The 22,479-nt window shown below is 43.7% G+C and overlaps 1 long non-coding RNA gene across 19 annotated transcripts; it reads left to right on the plus strand.

Annotated features, from left to right (window-relative positions):
• Positions 1 to 243: 243 nt before the first annotated feature.
• LOC127344786 (uncharacterized) lies at positions 244 to 8,056 on the plus strand. 19 transcript variants are annotated; one of them, XR_007878231.2, is made up of 9 exons: positions 245 to 793; positions 918 to 1,025; positions 1,143 to 1,211; positions 1,353 to 1,522; positions 1,619 to 1,746; positions 1,872 to 5,077; positions 5,165 to 5,488; positions 5,889 to 5,965; positions 7,729 to 8,056. It is a non-coding gene; the product is annotated as an uncharacterized lncRNA (long non-coding RNA). The 19 variants fall into 19 exon arrangements; XR_011755950.1 differs by having other exon boundaries at positions 1,872 to 2,496; positions 2,577 to 2,671; positions 3,151 to 5,077; positions 5,165 to 8,056; XR_007878238.2 differs by having other exon boundaries at positions 1,872 to 1,920; positions 2,002 to 2,056; positions 2,330 to 5,077; positions 5,165 to 8,056.
• The last annotated feature ends 14,423 nt before the right edge of the window (positions 8,057 to 22,479 follow it).

Below are 22,479 nucleotides of genomic sequence, written 5' to 3' on the forward strand. Positions count from 1 at the left end.
AGCAATGCCGGCCGTCTGCACTACGAACAATTAATGATCTCTTGCACATTCAGTGGAGCAGCCGAGCGATGCGTGCTTTGGGGAACACGAGGCCAGCGATAATCCAGGGGTATATATGAGGCCCCCCCACGGGGGTCTCACAGCGATTTGAACTTCTGGGCCATTGGATCTTCTCAGCAGGAATCTCGTCCGTTCATTCAGGCTAGCAACACGTCACAACGGTATAAAAGGAGACATCTAACGGGCAGAAACCCTAGCCGCCGGCCCGCCAATCCCCGAGCGGGCTCGTCCTCCCCAATCCCCTCGCTGGCGCCTCCTCCCCCAATCGCTCGTGCCCGCGTCGCACCGACCTCTGCCTTGACCTGCTGCCTCTCTCCTTGAGCTTTGCCTTCCCCTTCCGCGGAAATAGCATCGCAGGTGGAGGCGCCGGCGCGGCGCCGCCGGTGGTTTCGCGGGTGCGCTGGGGCGCCGCTGCCTGTAGAAGCGCGAGCACGCGGGAGCAGCGCCGCTACGGCTACCGACGGAGGCTTGTCGCGGTGTCACAGGCGCGCGGGAGCGGCGCCGCCAATCATCTTCCTCCTCTCTGCGAGCGGACAACCTCGCTGATGCCTCCTTTGTACTCACCCCTGCGGGCAAAGTCGAGCAACCGCCGATGCCGCTGTTGGCCATGGGGAGAGGGCGTACCTCAGGGATATGACGACGGCAACTGCGACCTCCCGCGCGGCTGCAGAATGCGAGCTCGTCAGGGCGACGGCGGTTGGTGGCGCGGGCAGATGCTTCGTCTTGGGCAAAGGTTTGTTGCTTCCAGAGAATAGAGCCAGGCCCGTACTCACCCGTCGCTCCACCCTGCTCCTCCTCTACTCCCTCTCCCTCCTTTTCTATAATTCCTTGAGATTGAGGCCTCCACATCACAACAGGTTGGGGGAGAGCAGCCTGCGTCCTCAACTACGGCGGAGGCTACCACGAAGTCGCTTGGTCCGGCATGGCCATGGTGGTGCACTCCTGGGATCCCATCATCTGCAAAGGTAGATCCCATGACCCCAAACAAGTAATTTTCCATTACCTTTTTATTTGGTCCTGCTCGCACAATCTGTTCGATGAAATGGCAGAAGGTTCCAAGTAGAAATTTCTGAATTTTGCAGGTTGTAAATTTTGTTTGCTGGTATGGTGTTTGACAAAATGCCAAAACCAACGGCATCCTCTTCTTCATGGTAGGAATGGTTTGAAGTAGAACAAGTGACACATATTCTTTATATTTTTATGATGTGAACCAATTGATGATTCACTTCGCTTTCTCTTTTTGAACAACAAGTATACTTTCAGCTGATGTATAATTTACATCTTATTTGCAGATTTATTTGCCTCATCTAATACACAGACATATATACATGGACTCCTCTTGTTATATCCAGATAGCAAATTGTATCCTCACCCTTTCACCGAAATATGCAATTTTATTCCCTGGTTTATTGGCGAAACATGATTATGGCACATAAGGTTAATCTACACTTCTGTTTTAAAGGTATTTTCAACTCTGTGCGTCGCTACGATTTCTGAATGTCATCTCACTCTTTTACAGGGTTTATAGGTTTTCTTATTTGCTTCATTTATTTGACAGTTCCAGGCTTACCTCTCTAAAATAACTTCCTTCGTATTAATTTGCACCTGCAATGGAAGGCATGATTTTTTGCTTTCATCGTCGAGCCGAAGAGAGCCGCTGCCGCAAGCTTGATTGGAGACCATCAGGTTTTCTCTCTTTTTCAAAAGGAACAATGAAAATATCATCCTTTTCTGTGCAGATCCATTTTTACCAGTGCTTACAAGGTGCACGATGAAAATCCTAACTAAGGTTACTGTGTACGCTATTTAAGGAGAAGCAAATGGAGCAGGCAGTGACCTTTCGACGGCGAAAAAATACGGGTTGGATGCCACAAGATTTGTTGCTGTTTGTGGTTACAAATGTCAATTTGGTCATGTTTCTTGACTTTTGATTTTTTACAGTTTGTTGTGTCACCCCGTCTAAAGATGCCCGTGGCTGCCGTCCACCTCATGTGAGGTGGGCAAGCACTTTGTCCACGTTTTTCTATTTCTCCCCAATGAAACATAAGAACTGTCATATATAGTTGTTCTCATAAGCTCTAAACAAAGGCAATGAGCAACAAAAACACATATGCTGATTCCAAATTTAGCTTAGTAATATAGCTGGTTGCAAGATAATATATATGGTGTTTTTCAATAATTCAGGTGCAAACCTTTTATGTGGGAATTATAGTAGCTAGCAATAAGCCAGATGTTCTTGCGATCTTACCTTAGTTGTATTTCATATCAGATGCAACCATCAGGTTTATCTTGGCTCTACTATGCTTAATTAAGTGGCTCAGGTTCTCATGATTATTGAGCCTTCTACGGGATCATGTTGCCATTTCATTGAGGTACCCGGCCGCCCGTATCAGCAATTCGACCGCGGGGTTGCCGTGGCAGAAAAAATCCCCACCGGTAAGATCCCCTTTTGTTTCCATGTGCGCCTGCTGCCGCATTTTTCTCTTTTGCTTTTAACTCCCGCCCGTCGTCGATAGCTTCCTTGGACGCGTGAGCTTGTCCGCTCACTGCAGCCACTCCACCACCGGCAGATCCCATCGCATCGCGCAAGAACAGTAGCAACACTGCACCGGTTGGGACTGAATCCAAAACTGTTTTCACTATACTGTGATTTGCCGATGTAGTATGAGAATATGTGATTTGCCCATGTAGTATGAGAATATGTGACTTGCCCAGGTTGTATGATTAGCTCTATTCCAATATAAGTCTCCGAAAGTAAGTAGGCAATATGCTCTTTCTTGTGTGCTTGCATGAATTTATATAGCAGAAGATACATAATGACTTCAGTGAAATCAAAATTTGACGGTGACAGTTCAACAAATTGTTTTAGCATGGTGAATGACAAAAAAATTGGTAGTATAAATTAATCAGCCTCCTCTCTGTGTCCCCTCCTTAATTTGTTCATGCCATGTGTTTAGTTAATCACATAATGAAACTGTTAACTTATACCTCTGTCTGAATTTGTGGAAATCTTATAGAAAAACTTATGGCATGGTTTTTCTCCTTTACTTCCCTTGATTTGTTCCTTTTCTTACAATTTGCTCTGCCTAGGTTTGTCCCCAACGACAAAATACGAGGCCTCGCTCAAAGTTTAAACAGGTTAGAGCACCGACAATCTCTCTAGTGCTGCCCAATTGGGCCTGAACCCAATGATGACGGACATGTAAGGTACCAAACTGCTGGTACAGCTTGTGTTACCACCTTCTTCTCTGTTAATCCTTTCACTCACTGCTATACAGGTATATTGTTCATCCAATGGTTTTATGTTACAACTAGAGTAGGTGCCTAATAACTCACCAGGCAGACAAATTCGTACAGAAAAGCAAGACAATTATTAAGTACACACTTCCATTATCAGTTTAAGCAAGAGAAAATCTTGGCATGTTTTTTTTCCTTTAAATTTCATTGAAGTAGTTGTGTATTAGAATTTACCTGAGTATATTGCTCTCGACTGATTAATATTCAGTGATGTTCTTTATCTTTTAGTTGAACTGTAGTAGAAGATGTCTACATACCAGTAGCCCGATTTAGTAATTTCCATGTGCGTGTGAAGTTAGCTTCTGTAGATAGAAAATCCATGTAGTTTTCAGCTGTTGCCTTTTAATTTTCCTAGCATCCCTGGTTCACGTGGGGGGCTACTACTTATGAAAATTATTCAGCCATGCATGTTAGAAACTATGGTTACCCGTCCAGACATGTGTTTTAAATTTTCTCCAACATTCCCCTGTTTGGAGAACCGTTGTAAAACGTTACTCTTGCTATTTTGTTTCTGATTGTGCATGCTTTATTTTTTAACTGAATTTATGTCCCTTCCTGCATCTACATTGTATTACAAATAGATTTCTCCTGCAGTGCTTGTCCGTTTGAGGCCACCATCTGGTGCTAAAACTGATGGGCCTAAATTACTGATTGAGCTTAAGGGGTAAGGGATTATAAAATAGCTGCAGCAAAATAGATAGCAGATTGGCTACCAGGAAAAATAAATCTAATCTTGCAACCACATGTAGTTGTTTGCTACTGTACTGACAAGATTCCAGTAATTCAATTCTTTTTGAAACTGATTTAATAATTTGATTTGTCCTCCTTTTCCTCTCATATAACTAGATCGCTTGAGAAGTGAATACGTCTCTCATTTAGTAAAGGAAGATGATGTCATGTAGCGGCAATGCGCGTGTTTTACTACATGAATAAATGAAAGACTCTTCTTCTAAGAAAATAATAATAAAGACAATGATGCTTGTGCTTTCTTCTTACAGCCCAAGACCATTTTCAGTATAGTTAGTGGTTTTTTTTACTTTTGCTTGCCGGGATTTCCATGCCATGGTCGAGTACTTTATTTTTGCTACACTGCAAGAGTAGCAGCATGGTTAACATGGTTGTTTACTTCAATATTCACACTATCCGTCACGATCCCGACATCATCCACCATTCCACCCTTCTGCTGCTCTATGTCCCTCCTCCGAGGGCTTCAACCGGAGCTGCAAATGGAACTGCCATGGTCGTATCTGTAGCTGAAATCACATGTAATTCATGTACCCAAGATCTTATCTTCCTTGTGATTCACTTCTACTCACTATACCTGTTAACGTATACTCCATACTCCATACTCTTAGGCCTGGATAATTAAATGTGAGGTCTCCATTGGTTTCTCTTCATCCTCTAAACTGATGCAAAATTTTAAAAGAAGCTTAGGATTTGACATGTACTATTTCTAGATAATGAGTTTTCTCAATATTCGTTATTTTAAGAATGATGAGAAGAATTAGTATTATTAGAATGTCCGACTGCAATACAATATAGATTCCATCAGGAAATTTAGTTCGTACTGAATGTCACGTTGCACTGTTCTGATGCTTCAAAGTATTTGGTGTTCTGCTTATTCTCTACTCTTTGCCTCCGAGATAAGGAGATTGTGATAGCTGCAGCTGAAGAGGAACAAAGGGCTACTCAAAAACTTCAGCAAGCTATATATTTGAAGGTATATTATTTCCACTTTCTTCTAACCTTTTTGTTCCTTTGCTAGGAGGTTTTTTATCTAGCCTTTTCTAAATTTCGTTTACTTCAGATATTATTGGAAGGATCACCATGGTCTCAGACATCATACCTGTTCAGGCCATGCATCAGACAATGCCTTCGAACCCAAGATGGTTATGCTCAAGGATCATCAGCAAGTTATTATGATCCTTCTGTTTTCTTTTGGAGACGATGATTCTGCTGATGATTTATGTACCTTATTGTTCCTGGCTATGTAAATCTACAGGGGCAATGAAATGAAGTTGGCTCTTTGGGGTGACTGTGTGGTTCATTTTGACGCGGAAGTTGTCCGTGCTATACGACATAAATAACCAATCATTACTATTTTGTGGAACATTACCTAAGACATCTCATGGTACTCCCTGTCATCGCTTCTTTATAATCTGTATGGTTTGGTAAATTCATGTTTCATATTTTTTATGGTGTTCCTTGTTGCGTTGCTTATGTCCTTTTGAGATATGTGTACTCTATGTGCGTCTGTATATTAGTGGTGGTAGATATGTATTTTCATGTCGGTTCGGTGCTGGTAATAGAGGATTGAGTGGTTAGAAAGTATAGAAGGTATGAGGTTTAGTTCATTTGTCCATTCATAAAAGCAGGGGCTTCTCCGTGTTGCTTCCTATGTTCTTCATGCTTTCCTTTGCCTTTGTTTTCTGCTGCTATTTATGCATGTCGATGTTATCGTGTGGTTTTATATTATCTCCGCCTATGTAGAAAAGTCTGATTTCTTCTCCGTGCCTGCCCTTTGTACCCAGTTCTTCATGCCCATGAGTTCCAGAAGTGAGGCCTTCCGCAGGCTCAATACTGGTAGGCACGCTCAACACGGGTAGAGGTAAACTTTAGAACAGTCACCTCTCGTGTACCGTGCACAAAGTCTACCAAAAGAATATCATCTCTTACTGTTTCAAACATAGATCCATGACCATCTTATTGCCCCTTTTGTTACTGTGTTGCAAAAATATGACACAATAGATTAAATACCATTCTTATTGCCCCTTTTGTTCTTTCCCTTCTCGGTTTTGTAATGCTCTTTATTTCCTTTTGGGTTCTCTTCTTACTGTTTCTTCTTCTTTGTTTTGGATGTCTTCTTTCTTCTCATGGCTCGTGTATATTATTTCTTCGATTTGTTCTTTCCGATTTCTTCATGGCTCCCTCTGTTTTTTTCTTCGATTTGCTTTTTTCCTCTCTCTATTCTTTCCGATTTCTTCGAGATTTTTTTTTCCTTCGAGTTCCTGCGGGGATCTTAACGGCAAGTGTGTTTGTATGTAAAAGGGAAAATTTTCCAAAATAATTTTAGGAGGACACTGTTATTGATGAAAATGCTGTGACAATGGTAGATGTGTATTTAAGGATGGAAAATGCTCAATAACTAGCTCTGTAACCAGTAGATATTTTATATGTGTAACATGTAGTATTCTTTATTCTATCCCGCTCATTTATTTAGGGCACATCTTTTTATAGATTGCATGTAAAAGGATGTTACTACTTTTGGTTGGTACTAAAGATGCTTTGGAATCAACGACTTTGGTTGAATCTGGAAAAGGTGATTAGTTGAAGATTTAGAACTTCTTGGGCGTGCTAACATTTTCTACTGATTCTCTATTGATTTTCATGGACATAAAACATAATTAGGAACTGATGCTTTATTGTGTACAGGTTATTAAGAGATATGCATGATTAACAATTTGTCTGCTTTATTGTGATTTTGATCTCCAGATAGAACTAGGAACCGAATATGAACTACTTTTTACTTAAATGACTATGCCATTTTGTTTTTTCTTTTAGCAGCGTTGTATACTTAAGTTGAAGATATTATTTTTTATTTGAATATGTTCGCTAAAAATTGATGAGTCCGGACTGAAAATTAAAAGCCTTAACAACACGTGTGTTTATATGCTTTATGTACTAGGTTCCTTATTACTTACATGTTACTTGTCTTCTATGTCAGCTTAGTCTGCCTGTTATTCATGAACCAACCGCTCCAACAGCCCTAGCTACGATGTCTTTGTCAATTAATACCAGGTTCTCATATGTTGTTTCGTGCTCATTTGGCCGTCTGCTTGACATAAGATAAAACAAATACCTAAGTTGTTTGATCAGCTAACTCAAGTAATAACTTCCATTTCTGTTAGTCGTTGTATTTTTCATGGTTAGATTTTGTAGAAGGGATGTAGTTAGGTTTGTGCTCTGTTTGTAATCCCATCTACTTTATCGTAAGTTCATTCTATTAACATTGTTTTGTAAAAACCAAGATTTTTTTAATCATTTTTCGCCTAATTTTTATCGTTGTTACACAAAGTGTGTATCAGCATGAGCTCCAAGAGATCCTGCGCCAAGGCGCACCCCAAAATATGGCTTTTTTAAACTGGACTTTCTTTTGCTTTTGTGTTAGAGCTGAGAGCAGGTATTATTCCCTTATCAAGTATGACATTCAATCTATTTGATGTTATCAAGTACTGTCATCTTGCTGCCAACTACTGCATTATTCAATCTATTTGCACATGCATGTATTATTATTTTGCCAATGGTTTACCTTAACTATCTACTCCTAGATTAACTTAGTGTTCTGACTTATGACAACTTATTGCTTGCAAGATTACTCCAGCCCAGTACAGTATATCGATGCATCAGATAAAGGATGATGGTTTCCATTATGACTCCGATTGGCGTCCTATAGATTACGAGGTTTGATCATTGTTACCTGAACTATCACTACTGTGTCACTACCTCTGGTGTCTGTTTTGCGTAATGATCTCTGGTCATGGAGTCATTGTGCTTTGGTATTTCGTCCTAGACTCTTAATGTAATAAGTTTGAATAGCTCTGCTTTGAACCCGAATGGTACCTCTCCATGTGTTTAGCTATTGTAATCTCTGAACAATGTGTCCATGTACCTATTGTAATATATTTCCCTATTTTCTGCACTTGTGTGTGGCACATTTCTCTATTTCAGTGTCTGCAACAACCTCTCTGATTGTCAATGGAATGTTAATCACTCATGTTTTCTCTACATTATGGTGGTTCTGACTCTTCATAGAAAAGGAATGCTTTGAATATTTTTTTTATTTTTACAGTCCCTCTGTATGTTCATTCAGACTCTCCTAAAGTGTTGAGGTAACATTCAAGATTATTCCAATCATTCTATATATCATATACATTTTCCCCTTATCTTCTTTGGTTATTTTTATTCCAGTCATTCTACATGCAACTTTTGAAGTCCTATTTATGCCGAGACTTCTGAAATTATGCCATTCTAGGTTTCGAACAGAAAAAAAAGATTGGTTCTTGCCTTTTTCAGCAAAGGCCTCACTCTTTAGAGAATTTTCTCATTGAGATGGACCATCGGTTCATGGTTGTAGCTTAGTCACCTTGCAAAGTGTTGTCTAATAGGAAGAAGTTACAAACTTATTGCATTTTGTATTCATGAGAAGTAGATTGTGATTTCCGTCACGGAATGCTTAGTCTGTATTCAACTTCACGAGATAATGACTTTGAAGTCGGTAATTCAAATTTACATATATTATCATTTTGCCTGATTTTTATTGTTATCTATACAAGATGTGAAATCCACGGGGTCGTGCGCCAAGGCGCACATCTAAATCTAGTAGAAAGAAAACTTGCCCACGCCCGGCCGGGAACAACGACAACGATCAGCTACTTCACCAGTCAGGGGCGAGCAACGTTGTCAATGGCACTGACTAGTGTCATCAAGCTCAAGGCCCCATGGCACATGCCGATCAGTAATGTCTTCGTTGACAGCGAGAGCCGGGTAGCAACTCGCCTTAATGCCATGCTGGTGCGAACGCGGTCTTTTCTTGTGCATCATTCCATCCATCCATCCATGGGTCGATCGGCTTTGAAGTGATAGTGAGCTTTTGAGCGGATAGGTTTTGCCATCACTTCACTGGTACTCTGGTAGTCCGTTCATACGCGCGCGGGAAGTGAGATGATCGATGTGAAGTTTCTCGGCGCAGCTGAGAGTAAGACATCCATCGGCTCGAGATCCACTGGATTTATCTCTAATCCGAACGGATTACAGCAAGTTGAGCATCTTTGTGCCCGGCGGCATGGGTGCAATATCTATCCGAAACCAAAGCTAACTGACAAGGATTATATTCGTCGGAGCTGCTGTGCAGCACCCGTTCGTGCAGAATATTCTGCTGAGAACGCGACTCGAGCCTGATCCTTAAACACGCTCATTGCGATCGCAGAGTTAGTGGAATCATCCCTGGAAGACTCGTTCCTTTTTGGCTTTTGTGTGTGCTTCTTTTTCGTAGCTCTATATATGTTGTAGTCGGTGATGCCACCGTGTCCTTGTCTGACACGACCACCTATCGGCTGATCTCCTCTCTTTACCTTCGGCTAGACTATCACTATATGGTGCAGTCAAATCTGGAACCTGACTAGAGTGCTAGACTGTCCTGTTTAGTCGATCGAGCATATGCCTTGTAGCATCGTCTTACTTATATGTACATGTCCAATATTGTTCATTTAAGTGTCTTCAAAAAGGTCTATGCCTAAGGAAGAGCTAATTACACTTCTAGTCCAACAACTTGTCCATCATATGATGATTTGGTCCTACAATTTACAAATTGTGAAGTCACAGCCCAACAACTTGTCCATCATGTGAAGATTTAGTCCTCAATAAATTAGACGATGACACATGGTGTTACAGTTTTTTTAGAAAGACCCCTAATATTTTTAACTTACAAACGTAATCTTTGGTGCTGTCTTAAAAATGGGACCCGCCTGTCAGTACTCACGAAACAAATAAAAAATAATACGTGTTGTCTGGGGGTTCAAACTCGCGATATGCTAAGTAAACTCATCATCGCCGCTACACCATGCACTGGTGGAAAAACAGGCTTCGGGTGAGCCCCATAAGTCGCGAAGCTGCAGGAACCGCGACTAATGGTACCTTTAGTCGCGGTTCGGGAGGCGAACCGCGACCAAAGGCCTGGGCCCAGGGCGCTCGGTGGCCAGCCGGTGCACGTGGGGGTCTTTAGTCGCGGTTGGCCAGGCCAACCGCGACTAAAAGGCAGAAGGCCTTTAGTCGCGGTTGGCCAGGCCAACCGGGACTAAAGCCCCTCCCCTATATATACCCATCCAGCAGCCAACACTTAGCCATTTGGTGCCATTCTCTTCACAAGCTTCACAAGTGGGTGTTAGGTTTGCTTTTGGTTCCTCTTATGCACATAAGGTGTTTGATGAAATGCCCCAAGAGCATGAAACAAACATGATATGAAGTGTTGGAGCCACACTTGAGCTTTCTCATTTATTTTTTCCTCCTCGATCGCGGTTAGCAACTTGAACCTTTGATGTGTCGTTGATAAAATGTGCATGTGTGTGTAGTTCATTGTTTAATTTATATTGTTTGTAGCTAGTTAGTTTAACAAATGCATGATGGTTAATTATATATTTTATATTATAATAATGCGGATGAATCGACAATGGATGTACGGTAACCGACTCTCCGGCGAGTTCGGTGCGGGTTTGAAAGATTTCCTCGTAGTGGCTAATGCGAACAAGCGGGGGGTTTTGTTATCTGTCCATGTGTTAAGCATGTAAGAATCGGAAGGGTTACTCTTCCTCAAGAGATGTTCACATGCACCTGCTTCGGCACGGTTTCATGCCAAGCTATAATTGTTGGACCAAGCATGGAGAAAGAGGGGTTATAATGGAAGAAGATGAAGAAGGGGATGATTTCATCGATGAAAGCTATCTTGCTCATTTCGGTGATACTTTCATGGAGGATGCTGAAGGTGAAGGGGAAGGTGAAGGGGAAGGTGAAGAAGAGGCACGTGATGATCCCGTTGATGATCTTGGTCGGACCATTGCTGATGCACGGAGACGACTGCGAAACGAAAAAGAGAGGGAGAATTTGGATCGCATGTTAGAGGATCACGGGAAGGCGCTGTACCCCGGATGCGATGATGGTCTGAAAAAGCTGGGCTGCACACTGGATTTGCTTTGAGATGGAAGGCACTGAGGCAGGTGTAGCTGACTCGGCATTTGAAAACTTGCTGAAAATGTTGAAGAATATGTTTCCAAAGAATAACGAGTTGCCCGCCACTACGTACGAAGCAAAGAAGGTTGTCCGCCCTCTAGGTTTAGAGGTTACGAAGATACATGCATGCATCAACGTTGCATCCTCTACCGCGGTGAATACGAGAATATGAATGAATGCCGGTATGCCTTTGCATTGCGTTATAAGATCGAGGCGATGACCCTGGTGATGATGTTGAGGGCCGAAACCCAGGAAGAGGGTTCCCGCCAAGGTGATGTGGTATGCTCCTATAATACCACGATTGAAACGTCTGTTCGGGAACAAAGAGCATGCCAAGTTGTTGCGATGGCACAAAGAGGACCGTAGAGTCGGACGGGGAGTTGAGACACCCCGCAGATGGAACGCATAATGGAGAAAGATAGACGAGAGAGTTCAAAGATTTTGCAAGTGACGCAAGGAACATAAGATTTGGTCTAAGTACGGATGGCATGAATCCTTTTGGCGACGAGCTCCAGCCATAGTACACGGCCCGTGACTCTATGCATCTACAACCTTCCTCCTTGGTTGTGCATGAAGCGGAAGTTCATTATGATGCCGTGCTCATCCAAGGTCCGAAGCAACCCGGCAACGACATCGATGTGTACCTAAGGCCATTAGTTGATGAACTTTTACAGCTGTGGGGCAGACCTGGTGTCCGTGTGTGGGATGAGCACAAAGAAGAGGAATTTGACCTACGAGCGTTGCTTTTCGTAACCATCAACGATTGGCCTGCTCTTAGTAACCTTTCGGGACTGTCAAATAAGGGATACAATGCATGCACGCATGCTTACATGAGGCGAAAGTGTACATTTGCCAAATTGTAAGAAGAACGTGTACCTTGGGCATCGTCGATTTCTTCCGAAAGGTCATCCGATAAGAAAGAAAGGCAAGCATTACAACGGCAAGGCAGATCACCGGCCGAAACTGCGGAACACACCAGTGCTTGAGGTATTTGATATGGTCAAGGATTTGAAAGTCATCTTTGGAAAGGGTCTGGCGGACAATCGGTTCCGAAGGGAGGACGGGCACGTAGCCATGTGGAAGAAGAAATCTATATTCGGGAGCTAGAATATTGGAAAGTCCTAGAAGTCCGCTCTGCAATCGACGTGATGCACGTTACGAAGAATATTTGCGTGAACATCCTAAGCTTCTTGGGCGTGTATGGGAAGTCAAATGATACAAAGGAAGCACGGCGGGACCAGCAAAGTTTGAAAGACCACGATGACCGGCATCGGAACGGTTTCAAGGTCGTGCCGCTACGCTACGACCAAAGAAGAGAAGGTCATCTTTTTGAATGCCTCGAGCGGTATGAAGGTCCCGTCGGGATTCTCGTCCAATATAAAGGGAATAATCAACATGGCGGAGAAAAAGTTCCAAAACCTGAAGTCTCACGGCGCCACGTGATTATGACGCAATTGCTTCCGATTGCTTTGAGGGGGCTCCTCAGGAAAATGTTCGAGTAGCCATTGTGAAGCTATGTGCATTCCTCAATGCAATCTCTCGAGAAGGTAATCAATCCGGAGAAGTTCTACCACGGTTCTGAACGATGTGATCCAATGTCTTGTCGGTTTCGAGTTGGTGTTCCCGCCATCCTTCTTCAATATTATGACGCACCTCCTGGTTCACCTAGTCGATGAGATTTCCATTCTCGGTCTGTATTTCTACACAATATGTTCCCCTTCGAGAGGTTCATGGGAGTATTAAAGAAATATGTTCGTAACCGTGCTAGGCCAGAAGGAAGCATCGCCAAGGGCTATGGAAATGAGGAGGTAATTGAGTTTTGTGTTGACTTTGTTCCTGACCTTAAGCCGATTGGTCTTCCTCAAGCGCGGCACGAGGGAGACTAAGTGGAAAAGGCACGATCGGAAGGAAATCAATGATATGTATGGACGGCCATTCTCACAGTGAAGCACACCACACAGTTCGACCAATTCCAGCTTGGTGGCTCCGTACTTTGAGAAACACAAGAATATTTTACGCTCGGACAACCACAGGAAGCTGAATCCTGGATTAGGAAGGCCCACATGGAGACTTTCGGCGGTTGGTTGAGAAAACATTTAATGAGTGACAATAAGGTTGTAGATCAAATTGTACATGTTGGCCAAGACACCATCTTCGACTATAACGACTTTCCAAGGGTACGAGATAAATGGGAATACATTTTACACGATCGCCCAAGATAAAAAGAGCACCAACCAAAACAGTGGTGTCCGCTTTGATGCAGCAACCGAGAATGGGCAAAAGGTCACATATTATGGTTACATAGAGGAGATATGGGAACTTGACTATGGACCCTCCTTTAGGGTCCCTTTGTTCCGGTGCAAATGGTTCAAGCTAACAGGAGGTGGGGTAAAGGTGGACCAGCAATACGGAATGACAATGGTGGATTTCAACAATCTTGGTTATCTTGACGAACCATTCGTCCTAGCGAAAGATGTCGCTCAGGTTTTCTATGTGAAGGACATGAGTAGCAAACCGAGGAAACAGAAAGATAAGAAAACGATCAGTACATCATGCGATGATCCAAAGCGCCACATTGTTCTTTCAGGGAAAAGAAACATCGTGGGAGTGGAGGACAAGACAGACATGTCAGAAGATTATAATATGTTTGCTGAAATTCCGCCCTTCAAAGTGAACACCTGTTGGAGATATGCCCAAGAGGCAATAATAAAATGGTTATTATAATATCTTTGTGTTTATGATAAATGTTTATATACCATGCTATAATTGTATTAACCGAAACATTGATACATGTGTGTTATGTAAACAACAAGGAGTCCCTAGTAAGCCTCTTGTATAACTAGCTTGTTGATTAATAGATGATCATGGTTTCGTGATCATGAACATTGGATGTTATTAATAACAAGGTTATGTCATTAGTTGAATGATATAATGGACACACACCCAAATGAGCGTAGCATAAGATCAAGTCATTAAGTTCATTTGCTATAAGCTTTCAATACATAGTTGTCTTAATCCTTCGACCATGAGATCATGTAAATCACTTACACCGAAAGGGTACTTTGATTACATCAAACGCCATTGCGTAAATGGGTGGCAATAAAGGTGGGATTAAGTATCTGGAAAGTGTGAGTTGAGGCATATGGATCAACAGTGGGATTTGTCCATCCTGATGACGGATAGATATGCTCTGGGCCCTCTCGGTGGAATGTCATCTGATTAGCTTGCAAGCATATGAATAGTTCATAAGAGATCACATACCACGGTACGAGTAAAGAGTACTTGTCGGTAACGAGGTTGAACAAGGTATGGAGATACCGATGATCAAACCTCGGACAAGTAGAATATCGTGTGACAAAGGGAATTGGCATCGTATGTAAATGGTTCAATCGATCACTAAGTCATCGTTGAATATGCAGGAGCCATTATGGATCTCCAGATCCCGCTATTGGTTATTGCTCGGAGAGGAGTCTCGACCATGTCTGCATAGTTCGCGAACCGTAGGGTGACGCGCTTAAGGTTCGATGTCGCATAAGTAGATTTGAATATGGTATGGAGACGAAGTTTGTTCGAAGTCTCGGATGGGATCCAGGACATCACGAGGAGGTCCGGAATAGTCCGGAGAATAAGATTCATATAAGGGAAGTTGATTTCTGGGTTTCGGAAATGTTCGGGATTTTTCCGGTGGTTGGTGGAAGGTTCTAGAAGGTTCGGAGGGGTCCACCATGGGGCCCACGACCTAGGAGGCCTAGCATGGGCCGAGGGGCTGCTCCCTGGCCTTATGGGCCAGGGGCACATGGCCCCCAAGGCCCAGGCCGGCCAACCCCCTAGGGTTTCCTAGGGGGGGATCAACTTGGGGGAGGGGAAAGCCCCTCTCCCCCCCTTGGCCGCCGCCCCCCCTAACCCTAGATGGGAAAGGGGGCCACCTTGGCCTTCCAGCCCCCTATATAAAGAGGGGAGGGGGTGGCCGGCCACACCCCACCTATCATTGCCTCCTCCTCTGGCCGCCTCTCCCTCCACCATACGCTGTCCGGGCTTAGGCGAAGCCCTGCAGTTTTCTTCCTCCACCACCACCACCACGCCGTCGTGCTGCTGGACGTTGGAGGAGATCTACCACAACCTCCGCTGCCTGCTGGAACGGGGAGAGGATGGGCTTCATCGACACCGTACGCGCGACCGAGTACGGAAGTCTTTGCCGGATTGCAGCACCGGGGACGATCGTCTACACCAACAACGAGATTAATCTCGTAGGCTTTGGAATCTTCGAGGGTTAGTCTCTTTACCATCTCGTTGCTTCGATCTTGTAGATTAGATCTTGGGTGTTCCATAGATTAGATCTTGGATTTATTCGTCTTTGCGATAGGAAAATTTTTGTTTTCTATGCTACGAACCCCATCAGTGGTATCAGAGCCATGTCTATGCATAGATCTGTTGCACGAGTAGAACACAATGGTTTTGTGGGCGGTGATGCTTTTGTTGCTTTAGTTTGTGTACTTTGCTTCTTGCGGGATGGTGGGATGAAGCGGCCCGGGCTAACTTTACATGACCGCGTCTCATGAGACTTGCTCCACGCTTGACATGCAACTTGTATTGCATAAGTGGCTTTGCGGGTGTCTGTCTCTCCCACCATAGTGAAGATTGCAATTTGCACTTCTATTGTCAACACTAGTATCACCGTTGTGGTTCATGTTCGTAGGTAGATTGGATCTTACTCGAAAACCCTAAACCACGTAAAATATGCAAACCAAATTAGAGGCGTCTAACTTGTTTTTGCAGGGGTTTGGTGATGTGATATGGCCATGATGTGATGATGATTATATTTGATGTATGAGATGTTCATTATTGTATTATGGCAACCGGCAGGAGCCTAATGGTTGTCTTTAATTTTTTGTTAAAGACCTGCGTGTCTATTCATCATGTAATAGCTTTATTTCAAGTAGTTGTTACAGTAGCTATAAGTGATGGACAACCATGAAGCGGCGCCACTGACCTTGACGCCTTCTTTGGTGATGATGGAGATCATGTCCGTGCTTTGGAGATGGAGATCAAAAGCACAAGAAGAAAGGCCATATCATATCACACATTATGAATTGCATGTGATGTTAATCCTTTTATGCATCTTATTTTGCTTAGATCGACGGTAGCATTATAAGATGATCCCTCTCACTAAATATCAAGATAATAAAGTGTTCATCCTTAGTATGCACCGTTGCTAAGACTTGTCGTTTCGAAGCATCTCGTGATGATCGGGTGTGATAGACTCTACATGTGCATACAACGGGTGCAAGCCAGTTTTGCACACGCGGATACTAAGGTTGCCTTGACGAGCCTAGCATGTACAGACATGGTCTCGGAACACGGGATACCGAAAGGTAGAGCATGAGTCATATGAATGATATGATGAACACTTTGAGTGTTCGCCTTTGAAGCTACATCTTTTCTCGTGAAGATCGGACTTGGTGTAGTGGATTTGGTTCGTGTAATCACTAAGACAATGCGAGGGATGTTGTTTTAAGTGGGAGTTCACCTAGTTAATTTAAGAATTAAAACTGAACTCAATTTATCATAAACTTAGTCTAAACTCTTTGCAAATATGTTGTAGATCATGGCGTCCCCCTCCATCGGTTTTAACCGGTTCCTAGAGAAAGAAAAGCTTAAGAGCAACGGTAGCAACTTCACCGACTGGTTCCGTCATGTGAGGATTTTCCTCGCTGGTGGAAACCTGCAATATGTGCTCGATGCACCGCTGGGTGCCCCACCTGCAGAAACTGAATCCGATGAAGTAAAGAATGTTTACGAGACTCGGAAAATTCGGTACTCTCAAGTTCGATGTGCCATCTGTGCGATGCGGAAGCCGATCTTCAAAAACGTTTTGAGCACCACGACCCGTTTGAGATGATGAAAGAGTTAAAGACTATTTTTGAAACTCATGCGGCCGTGGAATGCTATGAAGCATCGAAACACTTCTTCAGTTGCATGATGGAAGAGGGCAGCTCCGTCAGTGAGCACATGCTCGCTATGTCCGGGCATGCGAAGAAACTCAGTGACTTGGGAATAGTGATTCCTAACAAGCTGGGGATTAATCGTGTCCTCCAATCACTGCCACCTAGTTACAAGAACTTCGTGATGAACTACAACATGCAGAACATGAACAAGGAGTTACACGAACTCTTCTCCATGCTGAAATCTGCGAGGTTGAAATAAAGAAAGAGAACCAAGTGTTGATGGTCAACAAGACCACCGGTTTCAAGAAGCGGGGCAAGCCTAACAACAAGGGCAACTTCAAGAAGGGCGGCAAGAAAGTTGTTGCGCCTCAGGAGAAGCCCAAGGCTGGCCCTAAGCACGATCTTGTGTGCTATTACTCGCCAGGGGAAGGGGCACCTTTGGAAGCGCAATTGCCCCAAATACTTGGCCGATCCGAAGAGCGGCCACGTCAAAAGAAAGGTATATTTGATATACATGTCATTGATGTCTATCTTACGGTTCTCGTAGTAGTGCACAGGTATTTGATCTTGGTTCGGTTGCTCACATTTGTAACTCGAAACGAGGCTGCGGAATAGACGAAGCCTGGCAAGAGACGAGGTGACGATGCGCGTTGGAAATGTATCCAAAGTCGATGTGATCGCCGTCGGCACGCTCCCTCTACATCTACCTTCGGGATTAGTTTTAAACCTTAATAATTGTTATTTGGTACCTGCGTTGAGCATGAACATTATATCTGGATCTTGTTTAATGCAAGACGGTTATTCATTTAAATCAGAGAATAATGGTTGTTCGATTTATATGAGTAATGTCTTTTATGGCCATGCACCTGAGATGAATGGTTTATTCTTGTTAAGTCTCGATAGTAGTGATACACATGTTCATAACATTGATGCTAAGCGAATTAAATTGAATGATAATTCTACTTATATGTGGCACTGTCGTCTTGGTCACATTGGAGTGAAGCGCATGAAGAAACTCCATTCCGATGGACTTCTTGAGTCACTTGACTTTGAGTCACTTGATAGATGCGAAGCATGTCTAATGGGAAAAATGACTAAGACTCCATTTTTTGGTACAATGGAGCGAGCTACAGACTTATTAGAAATCATACATACCGATGTGTGCGGACCAATGAGTGTAGCATCGCGCGGTGGTTATCGTTATGTTCTGACCTTCACGGATGATCTGAGTAGATATGGATATATTTACTTTATGAAACATAAGTCCGAGACTTTTGAGAAGTTCAAGGAATTCCAAAGTGAAGTAGAAAATCAACGTAACAAGAAGATTAAGTTTACGCGTTACGATCGCGGAGGCGAATATACGAGTTATGAGTTTGGCATGCATTTAAAGAAATGCGGAATACTTTCACAGTTGACACCGCCGGGAACACCACAGCGTAATGGTGTGTCCGAACGTCGTAATCGAACTCTCTTAGATATGGTTCGATCTATGATGTCTCTTACCGATTTGCCGTTGTCGTTTTGGGGTTATGCATTAGAGACAGCCGCATTCACTTTAAATAGGGCACCATCTAAATCCGTTGAAACGACACCGTATGAATTATGGTTTGGGAAGAAACCTAAGTTGTCGTTCCTTAAAGTTTGGAGTTGCGAAGCTTATGTAAAGAAGTTACAACCTGACAAGCTAGAACCCAAAGCGGAGAAATGCGTCTTCATAGGATACCCTAAAGAAACAATTGGGTATACTTTCTATCACAGATCCGAAGGCAAAATCTTTGTTGCCAAGAATGGATCCTTTCTTGAGAAGGAGTTTCTTACGAAAGAAGTGACTGGAAGGAAAGTAGAACTCGACGAGGTTAATGAACCTTCTCTCATTGATCAAAGTAGCGCAGTACCGGAAGATGTTCCCGTACAGCCTGCGCCGATAGGAGAGGAAGCAAATGATGATGATCATGAAACTTCGAACGAGGAAGCTCACGAACCTCGCGAGATCGACGAGGAGGAGCGTACCACTCCTGATTGGTATGATCCCTGTCTAAATGTCATGATTGTGGACAACAATGATGAGGACCTGCGACGTATGAAGAAGCAATGGTGAGCCCAGATTCCAACAAATGGCAAGAAGCCATGAAATCCGAAATGGGATCCATGTATGATAACAAAGTATGGACTTTGGTAGACTTACCTGATAGCCGCAAGGCTGTTGAGAATAAATGGATCTTCAAGAGAAAAACAGATGTCTTGATGGTAATATTCTGTCTATAAAGCTCGACTTGTCGCAAAGGGTTTCCGACAAATTCAAGGAGTTGACTACGATGAGACTTTCTCACCTGTAGCGAAGCTAAAGTCTGTGAGGATTTTGTTAGCAATAGCTGCATTTTTCGATTATGAGATTTGGCAGATGGATGTCAAAACGGCGTTCCTTAATGGTGACATTGAGGAAGAGTTGTATATGGTACAACCCAAAGGTTTTGTCGATCCTAAAAATGCTGACAAGGTATGCAAACTTCAGCGTTCCATTTATGGACTGAAGCAAGCATCCCGGAGTTGGAACCTACGCTTTGATAGGGTGATCAAAGACTTCGGTTTTATACGGACTCATGGTGAGGCCTGTATTTACAAGAAAGTGAGTGGGAGCTCTGTAGCGTTCCTGATATTATATGTAGATGCCATATTATTGATTGGGAATGATATAGAACTATTAAGCAGTGTTAAAGGTTATTTGAATAAGAGTTTTTCAATGAAAGACCTTGGTGAAGCAGCATACATTTTAGGCATCAAGATTTATAGAGATAGATCAAGACGCCTAATAGGGCTTTCACAGAGTACATACCTGGACAAGATTCTAAAGAAGTTTAAAATGGATGAAAGCAAGAAAGGATTCTTGCCTATGTTGCCAGGTAAGGTCTTGAGTAAGACTCAAGGTCCAGCTACGGCAGAAGATAGAGAGAGGATGAGCAAGATCCCCTATGCCTCAGCAGTAGGCTCTATCATGTATGCCATGCTGTGTACTAGACCGGATATCGCACATGCTGTTAGCTTGACCAGCAGATATCAGAGTGATCCGGGAATGGAACAACTGGACAGCGGTCAAGAATATCTGAAGTACTTGAAAAGAACTAAGGATATGTTTCTTTGTTATGGCGGTGACCAAGAGCTCGTTGTAACCGAGTTACACCGATGCAAGTTGGAACACCGATCCTGATGACTCTAAGTCTCGGTGCGGGTACGTGTTTATCTTGAATGGTGCGGCGATGGCTGGAGCAGTTCCAAGCAGTGCACGGTGGCGAAATCTTCAACAGAATCTGAATATATAGCGGCTTCAGAGGCTTCATCGGAAGCGGTATGGATGAAGAGGTTCATTGTTGAGCTTGGTGTGGTTCCTAGTGCATTGGACCCGTTAGTCATTTATTGTGACAACACGGGTGCCATCGCCAATGCAAAGGAACCAAGGTCACACAAGAAGCTAAAGCATATCAAGCTGCGTTTTCATTCGATTCGCGAGTACATCGAAGATGGTGAAGTAGAGATTTGCAAAGTACACACAGATCTGAATGTTGCAGATCCGTTGACTAAAGCTCTCCCTAGGGCAAAGCATGACCAACACCAGAATGCTATGGGTGTTAGGTATCTTACAATGTAATCTAGATTATTGACTCTAGTGCAAGTGGGAGACTGTTGGAGATATGCCCAAGAGGCAATAATAAAATGGTTATTATAATATCTTTGTGTTTATGATAAATGTTTATATACCATGCTATAATTGTATTAACCGAAACATTGATACATGTGTGTTATGTAAACAACAAGGAGTCCCTAGTAAGCCTCTTGTATAACTAGCTTGTTGATTAATAGATGATCATGGTTTCGTGATCATGAACATTGGATGTTATTAATAACAAGGTTATGTCATTAGTTGAATGATATAATGGACACACACCCAAATGAGCGTAGCATAAGATCAAGTCATTAAGTTCATTTGCTATAAGCTTTCAATACATAGTTGTCTTAATCCTTCGACCATGAGATCATGTAAATCACTTACACCGAAAGGGTACTTTGATTACATCAAACGCCATTGCGTAAATAGGTGGCAATAAAGGTGGGATTAAGTATCTGGAAAGTGTGAGTTGAGGCATATGGATCAACAGTGGGATTTGTCCATCCTGATGACGGATAGATATGCTCTGGGCCCTCTCGGTGGAATGTCATCTGATTAGCTTGCAAGCATATGAATAGTTCATAAGAGATCACATACCACGGTACGAGTAAAGAGTACTTGTCGGTAACGAGGTTGAACAAGGTATGGAGATACCGATGATCAAACCTCGGACAAGTAGAATATCGTGTGACAAAGGGAATTGGCATCGTATGTAAATGGTTCAATCGATCACTAAGTCATCGTTGAATATGCAGGAGCCATTATGGATCTCCAGATCCCGCTATTGGTTATTGCTCGGAGAGGAGTCTCGACCATGTCTGCATAGTTCGCGAACCGTAGGGTGACGCGCTTAAGGTTCGATGTCGCATAAGTAGATTTGAATATGGTATGGAGACGAAGTTTGTTCGAAGTCTCGGATGGGATCCAGGACATCACGAGGAGGTCCGGAATAGTCCGAAGAATAAGATTCATATAAGGGAAGTTGATTTCTGGGTTTCGGAAATGTTCGGGATTTTTCCGGTGGTTGACTGGAAGGTTCTAGAAGGTTCCGGAGGGGTCCACCATGGGGCCCACGACCTAGGAGGCCTAGCATGGGCCGAGGGGATGCTCCCTGGCCTAATGGGCCAGGGGCACATGGCCCCCAAGGCCCAGGCCGGCCAACCCCCTAGGGTTTCCTAGGGGGGGATCAACTTGGGGGAGGGGAAAGCCCCTCTCCCCCCCTTGGCCGCCGCCCCCCCTAACCCTAGATGGGAAAGGGGGCCACCTTGGCCGGCCAGCCCCCTATATAAAGAGGGGAGGGGGTGGCCGGCCACACCCCACCTATCATTGCCTCCTCCTCTGGCCGCCTCTCCCTCCACCATACGCTATCCGGGCTTAGGCGAAGCCCTGCAGTTTTCTTCCTCCACCACCACCACCACGCCGTCGTGCTGCTGGACGTTGGAGGAGATCTACCACAACCTCCGCTGCCCGCTGGAACGGGAGAGGAAGGTGCTTCATCGACACCGTACGCGCGACCGAGTACGGAAGTGCTGCCGGATTGCAGCACCGGGGACGATCGTCTACACCAACAACGAGATTAATCTCGTAGGCTTTGGAATCTTCGAGGGTTAGTCTCTTTACCATCTCGTTACTTCGATCTTGTAGATTAGATCTTGGGTGTTCCATAGATTAGATCTTGGATTTATTCGTCTTTGCGATAGGAAAATTTTTGTTTTCTATGCTACGAACCCC

This window comes from Lolium perenne, chromosome 3 (genome assembly GCF_019359855.2).
Source record: "Lolium perenne isolate Kyuss_39 chromosome 3, Kyuss_2.0, whole genome shotgun sequence".
NCBI classification, from domain to species: Eukaryota; Viridiplantae; Streptophyta; class Magnoliopsida; order Poales; family Poaceae; genus Lolium; species Lolium perenne.